The following is a 25503-nucleotide window of genomic DNA, read 5'->3' as shown; positions in this document are numbered from 1 at the left end:
GGTTGATCAGCCATTGCTCCAGCCTAGCTAGATCCTTCTGCAAGGCCTCTTGTCACCCCCACAAGGCCTACAGGTGTAGCTGGATGGTATGGCTGCCTACCACTCTCACTACTAAAGCCAGAAGATGGAAGCAAGATCTTAAAGCTTGTTTTCTCTTTCCTGCCAGATGTATCCCTTCTCCCAGTAAGCACGTCATGCAAAATCTTATTATGCTTACTGTTTCAGAGAGGCTAAATATTGAGTTTCTCTTGAACATGAAATCTTCCTTGATTCCCCGAAGCCTTTGCACAAGCTGGGATTTAGGCATACAGGTAAAGTGGGAATGGAGAAACTGTTCCATTACCGCCTACACAGAGTGTCTGCAAATAAATGGCTCCATGCTCAAGGCCTTCTCTTTTAACCAACAAAGCCAGCTATACATTTTCAAAAGGTTATATTATATTCTTTACAAAAACATCCCCATTTAGATCGATCTGAAGTGAACTTTCCTGCATTAGACTGCTAACCTGCAGCACATTCTGACTGCGGCATTTTATTGATTCTACCCAACAGTATTTTGACAAACAAGCTCAACATTGAAACCAACAGTTGCAATTTGGCAGCCAGGAGTTTTCTCCCTTTCATTTTAATAATGTTTCTTCCAGTGCTCATTGTTCTTGCTATTCAAGGTACAGAAGCTATAACTCATGTCTGCTGGGTCATTACTGTATGTATACTTTGGAATAAAGAGGGCTCTTAGGCTGTCTAATATGGTGTCCTTTGTAATCTGTTACTGAAGTATGAATCACCTTGCCAGTTAATCATACCATTAAGAATGCAGAAGACATGAAAACCAAGTGGGATTGAAAAGTGGGTGTTCCCAAATGATGAAAAGCTATTTGAAAATACAGGGAGACTAGCAAAGACAGGTTTTGAACTTTGTTACATAGGGGCAAAACAATGGGGAGGGAAAAAAAAATCACATTCACTGCCATTCATTATGTGCAATGGGATAAAACATTTATTCAGAGTCATGTTTTATTCCGAAGGAAAAAAAAAAAAAAGCTATTTCTGTTTGTTTCTTTTTCATAAAATACTGGGAGAGAAAAACGAAAGAAAACCCCCATCTGCTGCTAAGCAATTCAGTGCATTCAGATCAAACCCAGTATAATTAAAAAAACAACAGACAAACACATTACCCCTCTATTTACCTACACTGTCATTTCAAGCTAGAAAAGGCTGATGCATTCAGTCAGTCATCAGTACTGCGGAGCATCATTAATCTCTTGCTAGTTTATGCATTAATGTTCATTTTACCTCATATTCCTTTCCTTGTATGTACTTTGCTGCCACCACCAGGATACTGTGGTTATAACGAAAAGCTTAAAAAACCTGTAATCAACTAAAAGTAACTTTGCTCTGAGGTACAATATTTCAGATGGTAATCATGGTTTTGGCTTCATTAATAAATCCACCAGAAGTCTGTTTGCAAACAACACTGGCAAGCATGAGTGTCAAGATGGCTTACAGATGCAGATGCTGCAGGCTACTTGTTAGGAAAGTAAAGTGGTGCTTTAAAATAATAGCCTAATTAACATAATGCTAAATTACAGATGTAAGGCTTTAAAAAGATATTTATAGCATATTTTATTCCAGTGGATTCATTTGTGATTGTTATTCTGCATCATTTGGGGAAAGCAAAGTAAACTGTTCTTAGAAGAAATTATTCCACAGGTTTGGAATTTAACTATGTAGGGTACTCAAGGCAGACTACTGACCCCTTAGAAACAGGCAATGAGTGCAGATGAAGCAAAGGATCAAAATCCTCTGGAATGAGTAGCAGTGGCAACCTTTGTCCTCTTTTATTCATGAGAAAATTAAGTTGAAGTACATGGAATAATAAATATTATTAAGGAACTCATTTAAAAAAAAAAAAAAAAAGTGTTAAATCTCACAGTGCATAGTTGTGCATATTAGACTCAAGAAAAAACTTGCCATAAGATTAAGACTAAAACCCAGTGAGTTCAATGTACCTTAAGATCTTATATAATTAGAATTATGGAATCATAGAATTACTCAGGTTGGAAAAATCCTCAAAGATCATCAAGCAAACATAGTAACTTCTTTCCACATTAAAGATGAAGTAACTTGCCAAAAAAAAAAATAAATCAAGATATACATAGGATAAGCTATTTGACTCTGTCTTCACTAAATAAATAGCTGGAAGAATATCAATGTTATAAATGTAATTGGCTTTAAGATGTATGTCAATCCAATCTCTTACACCAAATGTTTCATTTTAACTAAGGTTGCACAGGATGAAGCACGCACACACTAAGTTCTCCTAAAGCACTCAGTTATAATCTTGCCAGAAAAAGTGGATAGCAGAGCAATATGAGTTTCATTGATTTCCTGCAGTAAGATTATTACAAGCATACCAGAGCTAAAAAAAATGCATAGAATAGGATAGGTGTTGGCTGTGTTTACAATAATATTGAACTACACTTTACCTTTGGAATCCAAAAGGTATGATTACTTCTATTTTGGAGGGAATTCACTTGCTTTTCAAGCTGAACAGAGCTTGAAGTAGCTATTTATTTATTTGTACACAGTAGAAATAATTTATTATGGAATTTAAGAAGCTTCATTAGCTTTAGTGCAATGCTTTTATGTAGAACAACAAGACTTAACCCAAAATTCAGAAAACAGTATAGAATGTATCAATATTCCTGTACAGATAAATAAATTTTACCATGATAAAAGCGCTGCTCTCAGTAAAGACTCAGCTGCCAGGTAAATTCTTCTACAGTAGCCTCAGCTGAAACATTCAGCTATTCTGGGACCTTGGACAAATTTCCTGGGAACACCTTCAAAAAGGCATGCTGTAACAAACCCTGTTCAGGAAGCAAGGAGGACTTTTTGATCATTTTTCTTTGTTCTTCTGTTTGCTCTCTACAAGTTTATGTAAATACATAATATTTACATACAATAACAATACATAATATTTACAATACAAGATTTATGCACAAAACAATATTCATAATCAGGGGAAACCTAAAATTAAGATGAAAGGAGATTAAATTGGCCAAATTAGTGATAAAACTGAAAATTCCTTAGATGATTTTCTATAATTCACATCAACTTTTCATAGAGAACTGTCAAATAAAATACTCATATAGGTCATATTTCTGAAATCAAGTTTTATATCATGTTTCTAGAACGCATTATCAACTCCACTATGGTTATAATACAGTAGATAAAATTTTTCATAGCAGGAGGATGGATCACATTTTTCTTACTGTTGGTATCTGGCTGCAGTTCCATGTAAACATAATCCCAATTAGATGTTCATCACACACAGACTTCTGCTGTCAATAATCAGTACAGTTCTACACCAGAAGACATCAATATGACCTACACATGGTATTTTCTAACTGACAGGCTATGCATCAGCCACATACTGTTTATTTGTTAGCTTCATTGATTTAAATGTTTTCTTATGCTTCCACTTGCATATACATGAGGGGAATAATATTAGCAGAGGCCCCACAACACAGATGCACAATAAGATGTGTGTTCCATGTCCCAAAGGGTAACAGAAAATGAAATACTGACTATATCAGGCTGGTTTTGTCATCTTGATTAAAGGGTAAGAAGGACCTTTCAAGCTTTCAGGCATACATGTTCATAACATCACTTATACACTCCATTGACCACATTGTATTGTCAATACACCTTTTTTTCCAACTAAGCCTTGTCTTATTTATTTATTTTTTCATCCCAAAGTGCAGCAACAGTTTTGCTATAGTTTACACTGCTGTTGTAACAGATAACATACAAGGAATAAAGGGGTTCAGGCCATCAGTGTGTATACCAAATCACAATTTCTGACACCTTTAAACCAGACAGCCTCTTCCTTATCACATGAAGCTGAGTGAAAACAATACTTAAGAAGTTAGTACTCCCATAACCTTGCTTTATAAAACCCTGCATGAGACTGTAGTAACCAAAAAGGTGTCATTTATAATTTTCACCCAATAACAACAAAGGGGTCAGATTCCCCAAACAAAGGCAGAATATCCATGGCACCAAAGATTACAAGAAGTCCCAGTCAAATCACAAAGGTAAAAAAGAGAAATAGCAGCCACCTCTGGGTATAGTGCCACTCCCTTCACATGCCAAAACACCCAAGACAGTCTCATTTAAATTGATACACCATAAAATAACACCCAATATAAAGGTAACATCTAGTCTCAAATGTATCCTGTAATTTACTTTAAATCTATAATGATCACTGCCTTCTGCACAATTTTATGGCAGAAAAATGCTTATAAAGGCTACTTTAAAATAGTGTTTCTGGTTACAGACCATTGGGCATGCAGACACTGAAGTACTCTTGTGCTTCCTTACAAATGTAAATATTTTCTTCCATTAGTACCAGCTATAACCATTGCCATTCAAATGTTGCACAGATGTTGTTATTGCTACTGCTATTAAATATCATGACACCGTTTTCAAAAGTTACAAAAATCCAGGAAAAAAAAAAATTAATTACAAAAGTACTGTACAAGTTCAGTGGAGAGTTTATGAGTTTTTTGTCTCAGAAGATGATGGAAGGAACTTAGAAATATTTATCTCTTTTTCCTTGCAATATTTGGTTTGTTCTTCACAGCTCCCATCTGCTCCCCATGCTCCAATACAAAGCCAGCAGATTCAAAAATGTAAGTGTTGTCTATTCCTCATTTTTCTCAACTCACCTCTAACAGAAAAAGAGATATTCACAGAATGGAGCAGAAATGGGGAAGAGACAAAACCCACTATGTGGAAGAGTACACTGAAGATGACATAACCCCCATTCACTCAAGTGTTCTGGCTACTACAATCATAGAAGCCAATGCTGAATATTCTGGCAAGTTCATACTGTTTGAGTAAGCTGTTCTGTACCATCCTTGATTCAGCTGATTGAAAATGATGCCATATTCTATCACCTACACCGAAAAGTGATTTTTTTTAATACTTTCTAATCTTTACTGTAACTGTACCAAATTTCTAATTCTATATGAAATTCTACCTGAACAATAGCGCTATAAATATTTAATTGCTTACAGCATACCGCAGTAGTTTTTTAGAGTTGCTTTATTACAATGTGTGAAGGCTGATTTCAAAATCCTGAAATCAGCCCCTTTCATAACAGATAAAACCAGTCCTCAGCACCTCTAAATATTACACAAGATATAATGAGGTATTTGAAATCCAAATGTGGTGAACACACCAGACAAGCTGTACTGCCCAGAGTCATTCTGTTCTAATACTGTAGAGGCTTTTTTCCACTTCAGCTCAAATTAATTATCTGATAGTTAAGTAACAAATAAATGCTTATTACAAAGCAGAATTCAAAACTGAACTACTTTCACTGTTAACAGGTGAAAAAAAAAAAAAAAAAGAAAGAAAAAAAAAAAGAAAAAGAAAAAGAAAAAGAAATAAAAAAGTGCAAAATACCACAAGATCTTTTCCCTCAAACGTTATTTAGAGTATATACAGAATATCTTTCCTAATAGCATTTCTGTAGGCATAAATGAAATAGACTTGTCCTGAGACTAACCTCCCATTAAATAGACAAGTACTAAGCTGAAGCAGAAATCTTAAAATTCACGGTAAGGTCAAAATCCTCAAGCTTCCAGCAGAAACCTGGAGTCACTTCTACAGCATTTAACAGTTTCCTTCCTTTAATTCTCCTTGTTTGACTACCAGCACAATTGCTCCTTCAGAAGAGACATGTTTAAGTAACATTGCTCTTTGCAAACTGTTTAAAAGAACAATCCTAAATATAATTGCTACATTAATATAGTATCTCTTTAGCTACATCTGTTAGTTTGTGTATTTGCCTGCACTTGTTCAATCACACTACTTCTCTCTTTATCCTGTAAGATCTTCTGTAACAATTTCAATTTTAATTCAATTTCCTTAACACACAGCATGGTCTCATTTCTTTGATCTACACTTATTATGAGATAAACCTGTGGGGATGGTGGGGAGGGTTATATATATATAAATATATATATATAGCAAATAAACCCTGTAGAGACCAAAATGAAAAAAGTAATTATGCTCCCAAAAGTATTTTAATTATTTATTATTATTATTCCTTACATCTCTGTTCTTTTCTAATTTCTCTCTTACTACAAAGAAAAGAAATAAATGCTGTCCACACTCCCTTGCAGCCCAAATTCCTATGTACCAGCCATTCAAATTTCTTCCAGAAACCAAAACACACATTTTCAAAATAACTATTCTCTCCTCCACTCTAGAACAGGGCAGGCTTCCTGACCCTGCCTGCTTTGCAGTCCACCAAAAATGTCTTTCCATCTTTGGTTTATTAGCTCATAAAGAACAAGTTTCCCCATTTCTTGATAGGCTTTGCTCAATGACTCTATATGAGATCTGTTTTCCTCCACTGTAGGACTTATCTAGTCAGAAGTCCTAAGCTTTAGATGACAGTACCTGGAAGTCTCTGTTTGTTCAACGATCAGAATAAAACCCGTAGAAAATTCCAGTAGTGTTTCTGGCACAGCTTTTCTCTTGTCCTGCCTAACTCACATGACTGCACTACATGTGATTTCAGTGACATAGTGCATGAATAGTTCTAAGTCATACAGCCTTCACTCTGTTAAACTGAAGTCACCTCTTGCTGGCTATAAGGATACTAATATCCACAAACAAGCAGCATGGCACAAGTTTCTCCTTTCTTCTTCAGTGAACCTGTTCTGCCTTAGAGAAGAACCAGTGAAATATCTGAGTTTTTGTGATTTTTTCATTAAACGAGGCATGTACACATTGTAGCTTGTAAACTATTTATCTAGAATGTAATTGTAGTCAGCTTGTTCACACAGCCTTTAGAAAATTCAGGGTATATAACATTACCTTAAAATATATATAAAACGTTTTTGGGAGTAATCTAATCAAAAAGCTTTGTTTTCATTTTCTGAAGACTTATTTTAAGAAAAACCTCTATTCGTAGTGAATTTAGTTACTGCTACAGAGATATTCATGGTTGTCATGGCTTATGGGCTGGTTCAGCCTGGTTCCATGACCAGCGGGGTGGGGGGACTCAGAGACACGTGCCCCAGGAAAGGGGAAAGAGTAGGGAGATGGGCCTAAAAACAAAACAGCAGCAACAACCTGAGGAGGAAAGCTAATTTACTAAATATAATATCAGAATGCAAGATACAGTATAATACAATATCATTAGAATTGAGACTAATAAATCAAATAAAACGAGAGAGTATTTCCAAAACCAAAGGCCTTACTTGCTGAAGGTGAGCCATCTAGGGAACACACAATACTGAGATGAGCAGAAAGGGAAAAGGGTATCTTGTAATCTGCAGACAGATTTTACCTCTCTCTGAGAAGAAAACAGAAGCACAATTCTCCAGGGTATGTAGTTCTTCTTTCCCACTAAGACAGGTCTGCCCAGAACTACAGATGATCCATGGAGCTGCAGCATTAACTCTTTAACTCCTAGTGCATTACATAACGTTATGGTGTGGAATACTGATAACAAAAACCAAAAAACCATGGCAATATATAAGCCAACTTTTAGTCTAGCAAATAGTTATAAATACATTTATACTTAAAAGCTACGTTGCACATTAGGTTTTGGTAATAGTTCTGATAGGTTTCACATAACTATCTCACATGTTGCTTCAAACAGTGGGAAGTTCATGACATCAACTTTTGGGTGTTCTAATCTAATTAGGGGCCAACGTATGAAACAGCTTGGTGATATGATAACCAAATAGCCTCTCAGGAAAAAGAAGTTATTTTGTTGCATAGGTCTGAAGCAGTGTGTCAAACATAACTTAGGAACTTGGATATCATGCCTAAAATTGTGGTTTTGTAGTTAATGAGCCATCCATACACATACTTCAGAGATGCATAATATTAGGGCTGATGGGAGGCTGATAACCTAGTAATTTTTTCAGTGCTGTTTTTCAGATATAATTTTTATTTAGGGAAGGCCTATTGATTTCAAGGGACAGTCACATTCAATTCCAAAGTGACCCCACTGAATTCAGGACTATTGTTGCAGTTAAAAGCACAAACTCCACACCTGAGAACTGACCAAGGAGGCAGTGGCAAAGAATCATTTCATCCTCTGTAGCCAGGGTTACAACATGTTCCTGAAGAACACGAGAACTGGCAATAAAGCTGCTCTTTGAACAAAAGAGATTCAATAAATGCTGGTCTTATGTTGCCAGATATTTCCAAGGGTGTCCTGTTGGCAATTTCCAAGGGCACTGAATTCAGTGAAATGGAATGGGTCCTACTATCTTAACGAACTATGAAATTGCTAGTAGGGATAAACACTGAGAGACTTGCCTTCAACACCTCACCTAAGCAGCAACAGTTTAACTAGAATCCCATACAGCATGAACTTGCAAACAAAACCAGTCTATTCATAATAAAAACAAGTCCAAATATTTATTTTCTGATTAAACACATGCAGGAACTCCTAAGAATGGGCAAATTTTTCCACAGTGCTTTCAACTGCTTGCACTAAGTTAAAAATAGAACTTAGGAGATCCTAAAAATTCCTTTGAACTATTTCACCAGTGCTTTCTTTTTTTGACAAAAACCCAACAGAGGTCTGTGTAGTTGGTCTAAAGAGTATAAGACTCATCAAAAGTTATCTTCTCATTTAAGAGAGTGACCAGGAATAAACCAGAATTCCTTAACTTTGAGTCATCCTCAATACCTACATTCCATTATAAAGGAGCCATTATTTTTATGATTATTTTTATTCATGATTCAGCAAAAATGACAAAACAAGAATATTTTTTCTGCAAAAAAAAAAAAAGGGGGGGGGGGGGGGGGACATGTCTCATATCAAAGTACATATACTCATATCAAATAGAAAAGCTCTGCATATGAAAATTTACAAGAGGGAAAATGAAATCAAAGTGATAATCTCAGAAACCTATAAAGTCTCATTTCATTTTAGTATCTTCTATGCAACTCAGGTTCAACTCATTTAACAAACTCACCAGCTTAAAGCTTAAATGATTAAAGAAAGGATGTGCAGTGAGAAAAGACATATTAAAAGTAAAAGCCCAGCTCAGATGTAGCCATGTTAGAGAAACAGAAAAACTGTAATGAGCCCAATGCTTAGGAGAGAGCATTGTGCAGTTAATGTAAGTAATGAAGCTTTCATGTGAAATGATGTAGTGTCACAACTCATTTGCATCCCACTTAAAGTATAATTAAGTTTCCCTGACAGCATGGCTTATGGCTGAAAGAACAAACCTGGCTGCTAAATTAATCCAGAATCCCTCTTGTTAATAACACTCTGTAAAGAAAGCACTTTTTCATTTAAAGTTCCTAAACTTACAATTAATAAATAGCACTATAAGGAATTTCATAGAATCTTTTTAAAAGACTTCAAGATCTATGACTGAATGTATCTTGAAGATCACAGAATCACAGAATTGTAGGGGTTGGAAGGGACCTCTAGAGATCATTGAGTCCAACCCCCCTGCCAAAGCCAAACTGTTGTCCATCAGGATCCCCAAGTCCTTCTCTCAGAGCTCACCTCCAGCAGGTCATGCCCCATACTGCTCTGATGCATCTGACTGAAAGATTGAATGTACAATCATTCCTTCATCAAAAAATAAAAAATAAAAAATAAAAAAAATTAAAAAAAATTAAAAAATCAAAACATTTACAGATGTTGTTAAATGGATCTCTATTATCTTACAGTGCAATATATTGCATTGATAGTATTCAAAAATTCCCATTATTTATATATGCCAGTCCTACATCCTTCATGAATTTATATGCACACTGAAAAGTACAGGCCTATCAAAGTACTTTGTGATTCTTTCATCTTTAAAGCATAAGCTGAATTTGAAAACAATCTATTTTTCATTTCAGCATGGTTGTAACAGTATAAATTAGTTCCTATATGTTCATTTTAATTATAATAGAGTGTGTATGGCAATTTTGAAATCAGACAAGAATGTTTTAACTCTACTGTGGCAATGGGACTGTTCTTTGGAGAGTTGATTGAGTCTCTCTATCAGAATGGTATTGGTAAAATTTCAAGATGACATCTTTGAAATCCAGCCAACGTTAACAAGTAACATTGACAGGAATCTAAAATAACCAAAAAAGGGACCTCATAGAAAATGCAGCGGCTTTTACATGCCTAATTACAATAATATACTTGTTCTTCCTTTATGAGACTGGCAGTCTGTTACTTTTAAATGCAGGAGTATTTCTGTTTCTTACAATAGTTTCTCCTGCTATTGCACATCGTATGCATCAGCAGTACTATCACGTGCTCTCCCCTCTTAATGGGTTCTACTTGTGTTTAAAAATACAGCATTTCTTATTCTTCTGAGAGATTTAACAGAAAGGTGCCATTCATCATAAGATTAGAAAGTCTATTAATTATCTAATTCTATAGCTTTTATCTTAAATTTCTATACAGTCTGTTGTACTTCTACTAAGCACTGATCTCAACAAAACCCTTCATTTCTCATCATTCCCAGAACCTGTGATTTCCTTTTCCTATCCAAATCAACCTGTTTCATCTTCATAATTAAGGTGTAGTGAGGCTAGAATTAGCTCACCTAGTCACTTGCTGATTTATCCTATACACTACAGCAGCCTAGTTTTCTCCCACACTGGAGTATCTGTATTGAAACAAAGTTCATATTTCTCAGTTTTTGGCAAAGAACAATGATACCAATACTGAAATAATTTAAGACAGCACACAAGATTTCAATGTTAGATGTCACAAGTGAAGGGATTTCATAAGGTTAAAAATCAGTTAAATGTGATTTCATGTGTGTCTGCCTAGCACCTGCAGTTAAGCGCTTCTGCTTTTATGATACACTAGTCATATCCTCTGCAGCTTTATCAGAGACTCATTAAGTATAAAAGGATAATTTTGAAGTTGTCCAACCACTTTATCTAACTGCAGATAAGTATAAAAAAAATCAAGTCATACCAGAAAAAAATTTCTCTTCAGCCTTGTTTATAGCATGATTAGGTGTTACAATACCTGCAGCAACGCAAGCACTACTGATTAGAACAGAAAGTGGTAGATGACAAAACATACTTATCTTTATCTCAGAACAGCAAAGTTCAGTCTTGTTTACATTGTATTCCTAAAGGTGTTCATGATCCTGCAGATAGACAGAAAAGTAACATCGTTAGACAGTAACTTGACTCTTCTGTTCCAGTTTCTCATCAGTATTGAAGACCACTTGTAAGTATGCAGTCACACATTTTCAAGACAATGGGCTTTTATCTTCATGCAAACGGTTTACAGTAGTTACAAATGAAAACAGAATCCACATTTAAGTTATGCAGAGACACACAAAGTATAAGTCGAAACCTCATCAGCTAACGTTTTTTTCTTTCTCTGAATTTAATTACTAGGCATGGAAACAATTTGAAGAACCAGATGTTTGCATTCCTTTATTAATTTCTCACTCCATCTATAACTGGCAAAGAACTTTCCTATCCTCCCTGTTCTGATTACTTTTAAATCACAGAATCATTTCTGAGTTGGATTGGATGACCTTTAAGGTCCCCCCCCAACCCACTTGCAACGATCAGGACACCTACAGCTTGATCAGGTTGTTTAGAGCCCCATCCAGCCTGACCTTAAATTTATCCAAGGATGAGGCTTCCACCACCTCCCTGGGCAACCTGTTCCAGTGCCTCATCACAATTACTGTAAAAAAACCCTCTTTCCTTGTATCCAATCTAAATCTCCCTTCTTCTAGTTTTTCCCTTGGTCTTGTCAGAAATTCACAGATAAATCTTACCTACACAGGAGGGAAAGTATGAACACATTAACAAATTTTTACCATTTTGCACATAAGACTAAGTAGACAGAAGATTCAGTTGCTCTTCTGAAGTAAAGAGGAGTACAATTTCCAGATGTTTGTATTTTGTTTAATAAGAACCAGCTAATCAGTCAACTGATGCAGGTACCCAGCATATTGGCCAAACTACTTGTGCATACACATTTCAGGTAGAAGCTATATTTTTATTTGGATAAGCATCAGAGGGCAAAAAGGACAAAGAGAGCACCAAAAATTAAAGTATAAAAAACTAAGCACTACAAAACTAAGTATTTGTGGTGTGGGGTTGTTTTGGGTTTGTGTGGGGTTTTTTTTTGTTTTTTTTTTGGGGGGGGGGGGGAATGGCGTCGGGGAGGTGGGGGGGAAGGGTGTAAGGGGTGGGGTGTGCGGTTTTGTTCCAAATGACACAGTTCTGATATTGTTGCTGACAATTCTGTCAGAAAGGAAACATCCACCACACCTGGAATACTACACTGGACTTCTGGACTTCTTATTAATGACAGTCTTACAGATGCTGCTCAGCAAATCTCAGAATTGAACACTAGTGTTATGGTTATGCTTAAACACTTTAAATCCAACCAAGAAAATAATTTTTGTAAGGAAATTCCAACACGATTTCTGAGAGCAACAGAATTGATTTAACATGGCTGGAAAGGACATATAAAATTGCAAACAAATCTGATATTTTTTTTCACAGTATCACTTGCGGTGTGAGTTTTCTGTCATGTTCTCCAACATGTTTGCACTTATGACTATTTAATTCCTAATAGGCATTCTGGGGCTGTGTAATATCAACTCATTACAATTTATAGCTCAACATATCTAATCAAATAAGAATGGGTAATAGATGCCAACAGATTATTTCTTCATTCAGCATAGCTCTTCCAGTGCATAATGTTTCTTAACGCTCAGCCTTCTAGACCCACACTGCACATCAGGTTTTGCCACCTTGTAAGCATTAGATTTTAAAATAATCATTATCAGTGCTAATGGAGTGTAATCAAAGAGTACAGCTTCTGCTTCCAAAGTACTCCTAAAATGTCAAAAGCAAACTTGTAGACTTTGCTGAAAGCTGATGACACAGAGGGAAAGAAGCAGTTAACTTTTCATCAAAAATGAACATATTCCTGTTGTCTGCATCTGTGCAAAACAGATGACATACTCAGCTCAGAGTGCAACATCAGTTACACCCTCTGTAAGTGTCACTCTTCTAACAAGGCATAAGATCCTCAAGTGATCTCTAGTGCAGTTTGAAGGACTCATGTGGATGTGCATCAAGTGAATGTGGAATATCCATACACTGCAAAGTAGGTTTTACAGAACATCTTGTAATTAGTATGCTATAAGATTAGATGCTGAGAGACAACAGACCACAGCTGCATAGGTCAATCTGAAAGTAATACATCTTATTTATTTCCACAGAACCTACAACAGATACTAAGAGAACAAAAGCACTATTTGGTAAAGCATATTCTCAGCTACTGTTTTGTATTAGCATTAGCATTGCATTTTCACCGGCAATGAACAGGAGTCTGCATGTTGCTCTCTTAAAAATCTGCACTAAATGAGGTGATCCACTGTTGTCATTGCTGCTGAAAAACACTACTCACCGCCTCACTGTGCTCACAGTCACTGCACAGTCCTTATAAATATTCACTAAGCATTGATGAACGTCGATGGGTGCCATTTTTTTCTTGCATGGAAGAGATCAGAAACACACCTTTGCACCACCTGTACTTCCATGTCAAATGAAATTTTGTGAGACTGCCCCTCTGCTGCCATCTGTCATATGGCAATGACATGTAACAAAATATTGGCAGGAAGCGTCAGTACTGGCTGCCATACCACCAACATCTGCCTCTGATACCACAGGCCAGAAAAATAAAATAGGAGGCATTACTTCTGGAGCAGCCCTCATATTCTATTAGCAATTATTATTGTTTTAGGGAACATTACAACTAAAAAAGAAGTTAGAAAAGATAACAAGTGTCTAAATAAATAAATAAATAAAAACCTTCAGGTCAAAATCTGATAAAAGGCATTTTATATAATCCTTGGAATTTAACAATAAATAAATAAATAAATAAACAAACAAAGTTCTTACGATCAAGATTGGTTACAATATAGCTGCAGGCAAAAGCCATACAATTAGGAGGAGTTCTAATAATCTAGCTATGAACTTGTCCATGTAAATGCCAAATTTCAATAACAGTATATGTAAAATAGGATCATGACATTTTAAAGTTAGCACTATCTGTTCTTTAAAAACTCATCATTCAATGAGAAATAATACAGAGTAGGTTTTTCTAAGTTTAAAATCACCGTAGACAACTTTTCTGAACTAAACTCCATTGTTACATTTAAACCAATGTCTTGAGTTACTGATGCTGATACACAACCTAAACAAGAGCGAAAATTCACACAGAGGTTTTGGACGAAGTTCTAGTTAAAGTTGTGTTATTCCAGCCTTGATGATCTGGAAAAAAATAAAAAAAAAATTAAAAAAAAAAAAGAAAGATCTTGGTAGAAAAACAGACATTGTTGGAAACCACCCAGGTATTTCAGAACACATTCAAAAACCATGGAGTAGGAAGATAATTATAAAATAAAGAAGAAGAAAAAACCCAAAGAGGAATTCAGAATTTTACATTACAGTGAACATCACATTAGGAGAAATAGTCAACACTTATGACAATCTGTGCAATCATCTTCATTTTAAAAGACAAAATACACATCTTAAAAGTAGCTCACTTCAGGTGCAGCGGACTGGTGAGGCTGAAAAGGAAGTCTTGGCACTGTGACACCGACACATGCAGAATCTGATTACTGTATCATTTGCTGATGCTGATAATCAATCTGAAGAGCCTCACCCAACAAATCCACACATTAAATGAGATGAAAAGCAGTCCATTTGTCCATCTACTTCCCTATTGAAATCAACTAAGTAGGTGCAAAAATTTAAGAAATGGATTTCCACTTCTCATTATCTCAGATACTCTGTTCAGTCCTGACTGCTAAATCTCACTAAGTTTGACAACACAAATACTCAGTGTATGGAAACAGACTCATCTGAAGGATCCTCGGGCACAAAATAAAAAATCTATCACCAAAGAAGGAAATGCCTGCAGTGCTCTCCTTCTTCAGCCTGATGTCTGTGTCCCTTTTATTTCACTCATTCACTCAGCTTACAAATTTACTTTTCTTTAGGGGTTTGGTCTGTGGGTTTCTGGGGGGCTGAGATTGTGGGCCCAACAGGATAATATAAAAGGCATTATTTTCAGAGCAGCGCTAATATTTAGTAGCTTTTAGTTTCAGGTGTGTGACCATAAAATCACACACCATATTGAACAGTACACATATCACGTGAACTACATTTAACTAATCCACCTTTCACATGATGAACAGCATGCTGGGAATAAGCCTGTTACCAAGCAGACATCTCCATTCACTGCAGCAGCTGGGAAGAATATCCAGAAGAAAGATAAAAATTGTAATGAATGGATGGAATTGCTATTAAGTAGCTCAGGTGCAGAAGTGCTCTCTGTCTTGAAACAGAAACCATATTCAGTAACAGCTGAGCTACAATAACTGAAGGGTGAAGTATGGATGGTTGTATGACACACCACATGCACATCTGCAGGTAGATGCTATTAACAAATACCATTAACACAAATCTATAACCACCTTTTGATAATTTACAAAATGATGATGCCATCTAAGAAGGAATAATCACAAGATGAATTAAATGAAGCCTCTAAAGGCAGGATATAAGTGACTCATGGTCTGGAAGTCTTATAAAAAAACAAATTTGCGTAACAGATTATTCTGCAGAGAATTAGGTGACAAACAATAAAGCTCTTATCAACTATTCAAATTATACACTTTCCATCCTGAAGTAGCTTATGACAAGAAACACACAACAACTGTCAATTAAAGAAAGTCATTTTGTGTGAAGAAGAATGAACAAAAATCCTTTTGTGGCATTCCATAGATGTAAATCAACCACAAGCCACATTCCACCACTACTGCTCTAGTGCTCTTTTCATTTCTTGTTACCTTAGTTCAGCAGGAGATTTTTGAGATCATCAACAAGAGCAGTGTCTTTGTCCCTTGGTTGTAATGTGCACTTCTAGCATAATTTGTAAGTAATGAGAAACAACTGCAGGGAATTAAATAACAATTCCTTCTGCTCTTTTTTTCCAGAGATAACAGCTACTATGTTTCAGACCAATGAGCCACCTAGCACAGAGGATTTTATCCATAAGTAGATGCTTAAGGAGGAATGAGAATAGAAAGTAAAGCATATGCTTGCTCTACTACACTCCTTACTTCCAATTATTTTCTGCTGTGAGAATTCTATTTTCTTTTATTTTTTTAAGGATCCAATACCCTTTTCATCTCCCACTGAAACAACAGAAAATTCTCATATGCTATTTCTGGCCATTAGTTAAGAAAAGTGCCAGATTTCTCTCTTTTGAGTGTGGCAGTCACTCACTGGCTTCATAGATGGTCCACCTTCAAAGCAGAAGTAACCCCCACCCAACTTCTCCACACAGCTTGCATTGGTCTAAACCACCCAGCACTCTGTAGCCCTCTACCACATCCTCACCCCACCTGTTTACCAGGTGGGAGACCAGGCTAACCTAACCAGCAAGTGCTCTCCAAAGAGCTCTCTCTTTGACCATTGTCCTAGCACTTCTGTGAACCTTTTCCTATGCTAACTCATCCTTTTCACACAGAGGAGCCAGAAGTGCGTTTAAATACACAATGCTACACTTCCTGAACTTAAATACTTCACCCTATTGCCCCCTCCACTGGCATCACCACTTAAAACCCTTCCATGGACACTGCAGCCAAGGTGTTTTCCTTGCTTTAGACAAGGGGAGAAAAAAAAAGAAAAAAAAAAAATTTATAAAAAAAAAAAAACAGCGCCCAGCATTATGCTAATATAGAACTAGCCTCTAGAAATGGATTCCCTGGATAACACGATAACACACATATTCTGATTTCAAGAGGTAGAAAACTAACTGGAAAAGAGATGAGACTGTGATTCACTTTCTTGTGTTAACAGTTGCATTGATCCCACTGGGACTATTTGTAGGAGTATGGAGCATAGCTGTTTATACAACCAGTGTCAATAAAGGCTCTGTAATTAGGCTTAAAGCACTTCCTAGGGCTTTTTGCTGAAGCACTGTTCAGAGACAAGATAGTAAACCAAAGCACTCACTGACAGCAAAATGAAGGAATTATCAGTACAAGAAATACAGGCTAACTATCCAATTTCAATAGTATCATTATAAATGCACTGTAATTACTTGCAACGAAGTCCACTTTAGAAAAGGCTTGGATAGCGTGAAAGAACAATATTAAATTTTATTCGTGGCAAATTAGGCACTACGCTGTTCAAGAAGACGAGGAGTGGATGCGATTACGGGTAACTGGTCTCATAGTGCCAGGACAGAGCTTTGCTTGGCGTCTTCCTCCACCTAGTGGCAGGAGGCGTACAAAACAAGGACTTTCGGAGCGCAATCGGAGGAAGTTTTCAGACGACAACTCCGGAAGTTCTTCACCAGCAACGGCATAACATGGGCTAAAGTAGAGTCTTGACCTTCGTCTTTAAATTCGCAGGCATTAAACATGCTATTGCAGGTTTACAGACGATCTCAAGATAAAATTACCGCAACAAGCTGAAGTTTTCAGGTATATATTTCATTCCTCAAACTCAGGACTTTCGTTTGCTGGGTCATTCAGTCTGATCAGTTCCCAGATAATAGAGGTTAACTATTCAACTCTGCATTTGGATTCAACTGCTCAAGTATTTACTAAGATGTAGGGAAAAAATAAGAAGCTTGACAGCGAGACAGCTTAGAATTTAGAATTTCATTAAATTCTGCAGATCCAATACCACAGATAGCAACTGTGATAAACACAGATAACAACTACATAAAACAGCTTATTTCTACTGCCCTACAGACAACAGCAGCGTTGGAGTAGAATATAAGAGCTAATTAAAAGTTTCTGCTGAATTATCTTACTCTCGTGGGTAGGAAAAACAAACCAACCAAGCCTGTTAGTCTTAAACACTATGTATGCAACAGAAATATATCCATTACGTCAACTGTAATTTTAAATTATAGCACTTTCAAGCTCATATTCTATTTCAGGATCAGCATTCTCACAACAGAACACAGTGAATGAGAAAATAGAATAGATAGAAGAACAGTTTCAAAAGCAGTGACAGACCTGTGTCTCTGGGCTTCCAGTTAACTCTAGCACTGAACTTGGGGAAACTCAATCCACTACCTCTTGTGCAGGAGCTTCTCCACAGAAGATCAGGAACAGAGAAATTATTTCCCCAATTTAAGAACACAAGTGTCTGAAAACGTGCCTTGAAGTTCCTTTTTTTTTTTTTTTTTTTTTTTTTTGTTATTTGGATTGTATCTGCCATTAAAATTTAATAGGTTATTAAAACTAAAGTAATTGAAATTGTAATACAAAACTACTACACGTGTAAGTAGCAAAACAATTGCTTTCACTGCTGCAATGATGAAAAGGAGAAAAGTATCCATCATCTTATAAGCCTGAATTGACCAGCACACTTAGCAGGACGCAGACATTATTTGTTTTCTCAAGATTCCTATCATTCTGCTGCTTTTACATTACACTTGGGTTACCACATTGGTATACTTACCAACATTTCAGTAACTGAGTAATCGTTACAGATCTGTGCTACACGCCAGCATGCCATAAGCAGCAATCCACTGCTATGCTTTTAACAGTTTAATTAACCACAGTGACAGTGCTGTAAAACATCTGGGACAATAGTGGTCATACCAGAAACAAAAGCTTTAGCTCAAGAAAATAAAACAAACCAGAAAAAACGCTTGTTCCTGTCTTGAAGATTAAGCTTAGAAATACAGGCTGATTAAGTTGCACCCTAAACACTGCAAAAGAAGAATTATTTCACCTTACTCAGATAGGTTGTATCAGCAAAGTACTGTTATGTATGTGTGGAAGCATTACCATTGATGTCCTAGAGATGATTTTACTTAGCTTTCAAAGCATTACAAACTAAAAAATTCACTATAATTGCTAATATAATTATTAATACATGATAACTTCAAAAGAATTGCTCCAAAAGAATGTATAAGTAGAAAAGTTGTTTTAGATAAGAGCAGGCAAGCTACAGACAAACACCTGTCCAACCATTCCACCTTTCCTCCTGAGAAAAGAATTACAGTCAGAAATATAACAAAACATTTCGAGAACTGGGAACGCTTCCTACCTCCAGTTCCTCAGCATTCCTACGAGCTTATTCCTACTCTTATCAAAATGCTCTCCTTGGGCTCTTTATATTCTGCCATGTATTAAATAACCCATTTCCCAGGCATTAGCAACTACCAGCAGTTCTCCCCATAGAGTTTTCTCATAAGTCCCCTGTGAAAAGGACTTTCAGAAGCTGGCCTACTCATTCAGAACCTGAAGAACGCTTAGGATGTCCTAGTAGTTCTGAATTATGTGACTTCACTGGCCTTAGGGGAGCCACAACGTAAAAGAAATAGTATAATTAGCATATAGGACAAGCATAGCATATAGTCTGTAGTATTTCCATGAGCAATTCGTTCTCCAGAACAGTTCAACTAATAGCATTCTCAATCAGTGTGTGAACAACACACACACACAAAGTTCACACACAAAGAAAAACTTATATACTACCAAGAGAAAAAGAAAAAAGAAAAAACCCCCAGCAAACTGCATTCATGTTCTCAAAGAAAACAAAAACACACAAAAAAAACCCTCAATATAAAGAGATTTGACAATTCTCAGAAACATAATCCATCAAAAATTAAAAACAAACAAACAGATTTGTAGTTTCAAAGAAACAATAGTGTTACCATACACGAGGCTCTGAACAAATTGTAGGGCACATCACAGAATCACAGAATTGTAGGGGTTGGAAGGGACCTCTAAAGATCAAGTCCAACCCCCCTGCCAAAGCAGGCTCCCTACACCATGTCACACAGGTAGGCATCCAGGTGGGTCTTGAATGTCTCCAGAGAAGGAGACTCCACCACCTCCCTGGGCAGCCTGTTCCAGTGCTCTGTCACCCTCACCATAAAGAAGTTCTTCCACACATTTGTGAGGAACTTCCTATGCTGTAGTTTCATCCCATTACCCCTAGTCCTATCCCCACGCACTACTGAAAAGAGACCAGCCTCACCACTATGGCTCCCACACCTCAGGTATTTATAAACCTGGATCATGTCCCCTCTCAGCCTTCTTTTCTCAAGGCTAAACAGACCCAGTTCCCTAAGTCTCTCCTCATAGGGGAGATGCTCCAGGCCCTTCACCACCTTTGTGGCCCTCTGCTGGACTCTTTCCAAGAGATCCCTGTCTTTTTTGTACTGGGGAGCCCAGAACTGGACACAATATTCCAGATGAGGCCTCACCAGGGCAGAGTAAAGGGGGAGGATCGCCTCTCTCAACCTGCTGGACACGCTCTTTTTAATACACCCCAGTATGCCATTGGCCTTTTTGGCTACAAGGGTGCACTGCTGGCTCATGGTCAATCTGTCGTCCACCAGGACGCCCAGGTCCCTCTCAGCAGAGCTCCTCTTATCACTTATGTCCAGCTGCATGTCAGGCTTGCAGTTGGTGTTAGACGTTTTCAGCACTGAAGCAAGAGAAGCCTGGAGCAAACAAGGAACTTAAGCATTGGTGCTCTTCTACAACAGCACTGAACTTCAAACTTTCAAACTGGGCACTAACGCAGCCACTGCTCTCAGACAACTTGGCCAAGCTTCGCTTACTTCGCCAGGATGCTTAGAAAAATATGCCCTAAATTTTGGGCATGGATTCCTAAAGCTATTCCCTGCTTCTCATGAGAGAACACCCAGAAGGTTTTATTTGTATCTGGTAACACAAGGGAAGGAGCCCTCATGACTTCCTGTTTTAACAGTCAAAAGGCTCTCCTAGCCTCCTCATTCCAGGTGAGGTCATTTGGACAGGATTTCAAAAGTGTAAAGAGTGCTTTTAGCAATATATCATAGTTGTATATCTGTAGACAACACCATCCTGTCATTCCCAGGGATGCACAGAGCTGCTTAGCCATTCATGTTTCAGGGGTCTGGCAGATAGCTTCCTTCCTCATTGCCCCTAGGGTTCCTAGCCCAGCAGTGATTTCATATCCCAAATAGAATACTTGTTGCTGGGCCACCTGGGGATTCTGTGGGGAGACTCGATACCCATTAAGTCCATGAACTTCAACAAACTGATAGTCCATGTTACACACTCTTCTTCCGTTTCAGTAGCTATTAAAAGATCATCTACATACTGTAACAGAACTCCTTTCTCAGATGGGCGTTCCCATTGTTCCAAATCCTTGGCTAGCTGATTCCCAAAAATAGTTGGGCTATTCTTGAACCCTTGGGGAAGCACTGTCAGGATAAGTTGTGTCTTTCTCTCTAAATTGGGATTTTCCCCATTCAAATGCAAATAACTGCTGACTTTCAGGGCTCAAAGGTAGGCAAAAGACAACATCCTTTAAGACCAGTTTGGTAAATGAAGCCAATTCACTTGATAATTTAGTGACCAAGGTGTAGGATTTGCTGTCAACCAGTACAAATCCTCCACTATTCTGCTCATAGCCCTTAAATCCTGTACTATCAAGTAACTGTCATCAAGCTTCTTAACTGGCAGGATAGCTGTATTATATCTTGATTCACATTCTACTAATAACCCAGATTTCATAAAACAGTCAATTACAGGTTGGATTCCCCTCCTTTCCTTAAGTCTTAGGAGATACTGTTTAATCCACAGCAGTTGGGTTCCCACTCACTCGGAGGGCAGCCTTTGCTTGCCCCGGAGCTTCTGCTGCCCATACCCCTGGTAAACCTAGTTCTATATTTCTACAGGGACTCCCATTCCAACAGGGCTGGTGATCAATGCCAGGATAAGTATTTCAATGATTGGTTCTCCTTCCTCTCTGAACTCTATCTTTCCTGACTCAAATTTTATCTCAAATCCTAGTTGTTCCAATAAATCTCACCCCAACAGGGGTTTTGGTGAATTGGGCATATACAGAAATTTATGTATCCCTACCTGCTTTCCTAGTTCAAATTTCAAGAGCTTGAGGACTATTGACTTTAGCCAGTAGCTCCCCTAACCATTACAAAATTGTCATCCACAGTTATAATTTTTATTATTCAAAACTAAAAAGGTCACTCCTGTATCTACAAAAAAATCCATACTTTGTTGTTTTTCCCTGCCCTTATTCTAACCAGTGGATCTGCAGGTTAGACTCCCCAGGTTCCCATCACTCCTCATTAATGGGGGCTTGCAGTTGAGCCCGATCACCCTCCCTCCCTTCATCCTTACCTTTTTGCCATACGCTGGTTCTTCCAGTGTCCTCGCTGTCGACAGATGGCGCACTGGTCCTTCTCCAAGGGCTTCCTCTGTCCAATAGCTCTCATTTCCCTAGTTCTCACACAGCCACCACCAGCATCCTTTTATCTCTTTTCCCATCTTCCTCCTCCCTATTACTATACATTCTCCGTGCTTCATCTAGAAAACTTTCCAAGTTCCTGTTGTGTAATAATTTCAATTTCTGCAGCTTTCATCAGATGTCATTTGCAGCTTGGATGATGAACAGGGAAATTAATTGTTGCATCCCTATTTCTGACCCTCGGTATGCCTTCTCATGGTATATCACAGTTTGTACAAAAACTCAGATGGGGATTCCTTTGGACTTTATCTTATTGCATACAGGGCTGACCAGTTGATCATCTTCAGAAAGGCCCTTTCCTTTCCCTTCACAATCCATCCCCTATTAAGCTAGCAGAAGATCACATCCAGCAGCCCAATTAAGACCCAATGTGGGTCCTTCAAAGGGAAATGACCCTTAATATCCTGCCCTTCTTCCTTCAGGCTGTCGCTGGCAAAACCCTGTGATGTTTTTAAAATTAACTGTTTCTCTGTTTCTGTCATTTGATCTAATAACAATTGGATGTCAGCCTGCCAGGATTATGTTACTTAATCAAAAACTGAAAGTGGTGGTTTACATTAATGGTATCATTTTGATGTGGTTTTTTTCCACTTTTTTTCCACGTTTCCAGATAAAAGGAGGAAAACATTAAAAAATTAATGGGGGTTCCCCTCTGGTCCCACTGTTTTCCACAATGGAGCCTGAGTTATCTTTCAATGACCCCTAGTTAACGACTGTCAGGAAGGGTCCCCACCTCTTGGTCACTCTCTTCATCCTTCTGTTTAACTCTCACTGGGAAGATAATAATGTTCTGGCAATTCCTCAGGGCTCCTCACTTTCTCTGATTTTATACACCCTTGTCCTGTATTGTACACAGAGCACCATCACTTGAGCTGGCCAAAACCTTCTCTTTTGTTTTCATTTTCCAGGGCTAAAATTACAGGGTCCTGGGGAGGTCCCAGCCCACATTCCTGCTGCCACTCAGAGTGCTTTTTAAGGGTAAAGAATATATCTGTGTACTCCACTCCATCCCATTTATGTTCCCTTCTCAGGAATAACATTAATTGCAAAAGAGTGCTACAATTCAGAGCACCTTAATAGGCCATTTCTCCCCTCTCTCTAATTTAAACAGAGACCACCACTGATTACAATATTTAATGAGCATCTTTTTACTCATTGTACCCCCTGGCTCCCCAGCTATGTTTCACCAGTCTACCAGAATGCAGCCCAAGGTAATTTTATCATACTGAAAATAACTGAAGTGTGGTTTTTTTTGTGCACATTTTTGTGCACAAAAAGTCTGACCAGTCCAAAGTCCCCAGTTGTTGCCAATTTAAATACTTAACTAACACGTTTCAATTTCAACCCCCCCCCCCCAAGGCTTCCAGCGCTAACACTGGAATCTGTCTTTCTGGATCTCTGAGAGGGGTGTTCTCGTGCCAGCACCCATCTGTCTCAGCAGATCACAAGCCCTAACATCTCAAACTCACCTTTTTCTGAACCAAACTCCTGCAGGTGGCGTTAAGCTCGATTTGTTAGTCGAGAAACCTGACAGAGCAGAGCCATGTCTGAAGAAACGCAGAAATGCAGTTCCTGCTTACAAAAAATAACACAGTAGGGGGAGCTCAAACGCAACGTCCTTTTAAGGTGAAAACTAAGCTTATTACTTCTGCAATGCAAACAGCTCTTCCTGGACAGCTTCAGCTAAATACTACTGAATAAACCACGTCTTATGAATAAAACTCACTGCATGTTAATCATCTAGAACACGAGATTCTTGCACAAATAGAAGGACACCACCTTAATTAATTCATGAGAGGTACAGACGTGATAAGCATTATTGGAAGCCAGATAGTGCAGAAATGGTTATTAGGAAGAATTCACTGTAATGCTAAAAGAAAACAAAGATTTTTCAGAACACATTGTGAGCATCTTTGCAGAAACATGCAGTACTTTAATAACTAATATTTACCAATAAATTGAACGGAGCTCCACTGCATAGTAAGCTTAACGAGATCTCCATTCTAGTGCCCCCAAAAGATCACGGTGAACTATAAAACTACAGGGGGCCTCCATTCAATGTGCCTTTCCAACATGAGCTACAAGAACATGCAGTTCCAGTTCACTGCTGGCAGAGCCATTTCATGGCCGAAAACCAAGCATGCCATCTGTATAAAACACATGCAATGATTCCTTTCTGTAAGACTGAAGGAAGCTTTCAGCAGAACTACACTCCACTTGCTGAGTTCACATTCAGTTGCTGAGTTCACATTCACTCTGTGACATCTGCCCAATGCAATTCCCTTCCCATTACTCTCACTAAACATGCACAAAGATGAATTCAAACAATTCTAATTATCTGGATTTTCCCTCTAATCATTCTATCCTTCCTCTTCTGAAATGTGGTCTCACTCACTCACAAACTCACTGCACAATGGACATCAGTTACATGTTTTGTGATCATCAAAATTTCAGCTCTTGCCATATTGTGCAGATAACAAGGAACAAGACCAATAGGTATCACTCCTTTGTAGTGGGAGGATTTAGAAAATGAGACATTCAACTGCATTATCTAATGGAAAGTTATAACAAATCCTGTCCTGTTGTAACAAAAAAAAAAAAAAAAAGAATAACTGTGATCTATGAAAGCATGTCAAAAACTACACCAGAACTTTCTTAAGGGGCTGACTTTCATCAAACTGAGAATTTAAGTATGGGAGTTACTGGCATGCAGTGCCTAAAGGTCCTGATATGGGAACATCAATACCAAGTAAGAGTTTGTGGTTTTAACAGCTAAGACAGGAATGCTAGTTTATATTGCAAAATATGAGACTATGGTGGCAAAGTACACTAAAGAAAAAGATCTCAGCATTTTATCTTTCAATTTTTTTAAGAGTGGTGAAGAAAAAAAAAAAAAAAAAAAAAAAGAGCAAACTTTGAAATGAACAAAAAATATCCCAGGCCCAGATATGACTTGTTAATAGGAAAAATACAAGCACATGATACTGCAATAGTTGTCGTGGTCATAGTCACTCACTTAAAGATGGCAGTCAAAGCTCTGGTAACCTCTGTTACTTTGTTACCATCTACAGCAAAAAGGAACCTTCAATAAAGCCTATAGTCTGAAGCTGAGCATAATGTGATGAAAATACAACATGCTCTGAG

At 37.7% G+C, this 25503-nt stretch overlaps 1 long non-coding RNA gene across 1 annotated transcript; it reads right to left on the bottom strand.

The window, feature by feature from the left end:
- Positions 1-7345: 7345 nt before the first annotated feature.
- LOC107313079 lies at positions 7346-24907 on the bottom strand. The gene is made up of 3 exons (XR_004307169.1): positions 22233-24907; positions 9569-11168; positions 7346-7530 (listed from the first exon to the last, which is right to left on the bottom strand). It is a non-coding gene; the product is annotated as an uncharacterized LOC107313079 (long non-coding RNA).
- Between the last annotated feature and the right edge of the window lie 596 nt (positions 24908-25503).

Source organism: Coturnix japonica, chromosome 4 (assembly GCF_001577835.2).
Source record: "Coturnix japonica isolate 7356 chromosome 4, Coturnix japonica 2.1, whole genome shotgun sequence".
Classification (NCBI taxonomy): domain Eukaryota; kingdom Metazoa; phylum Chordata; class Aves; order Galliformes; family Phasianidae; genus Coturnix; species Coturnix japonica.
The sequence above is the reverse complement of the archived record's forward strand: the minus strand, read 5'-3'. Positions and strand labels throughout refer to the sequence as shown.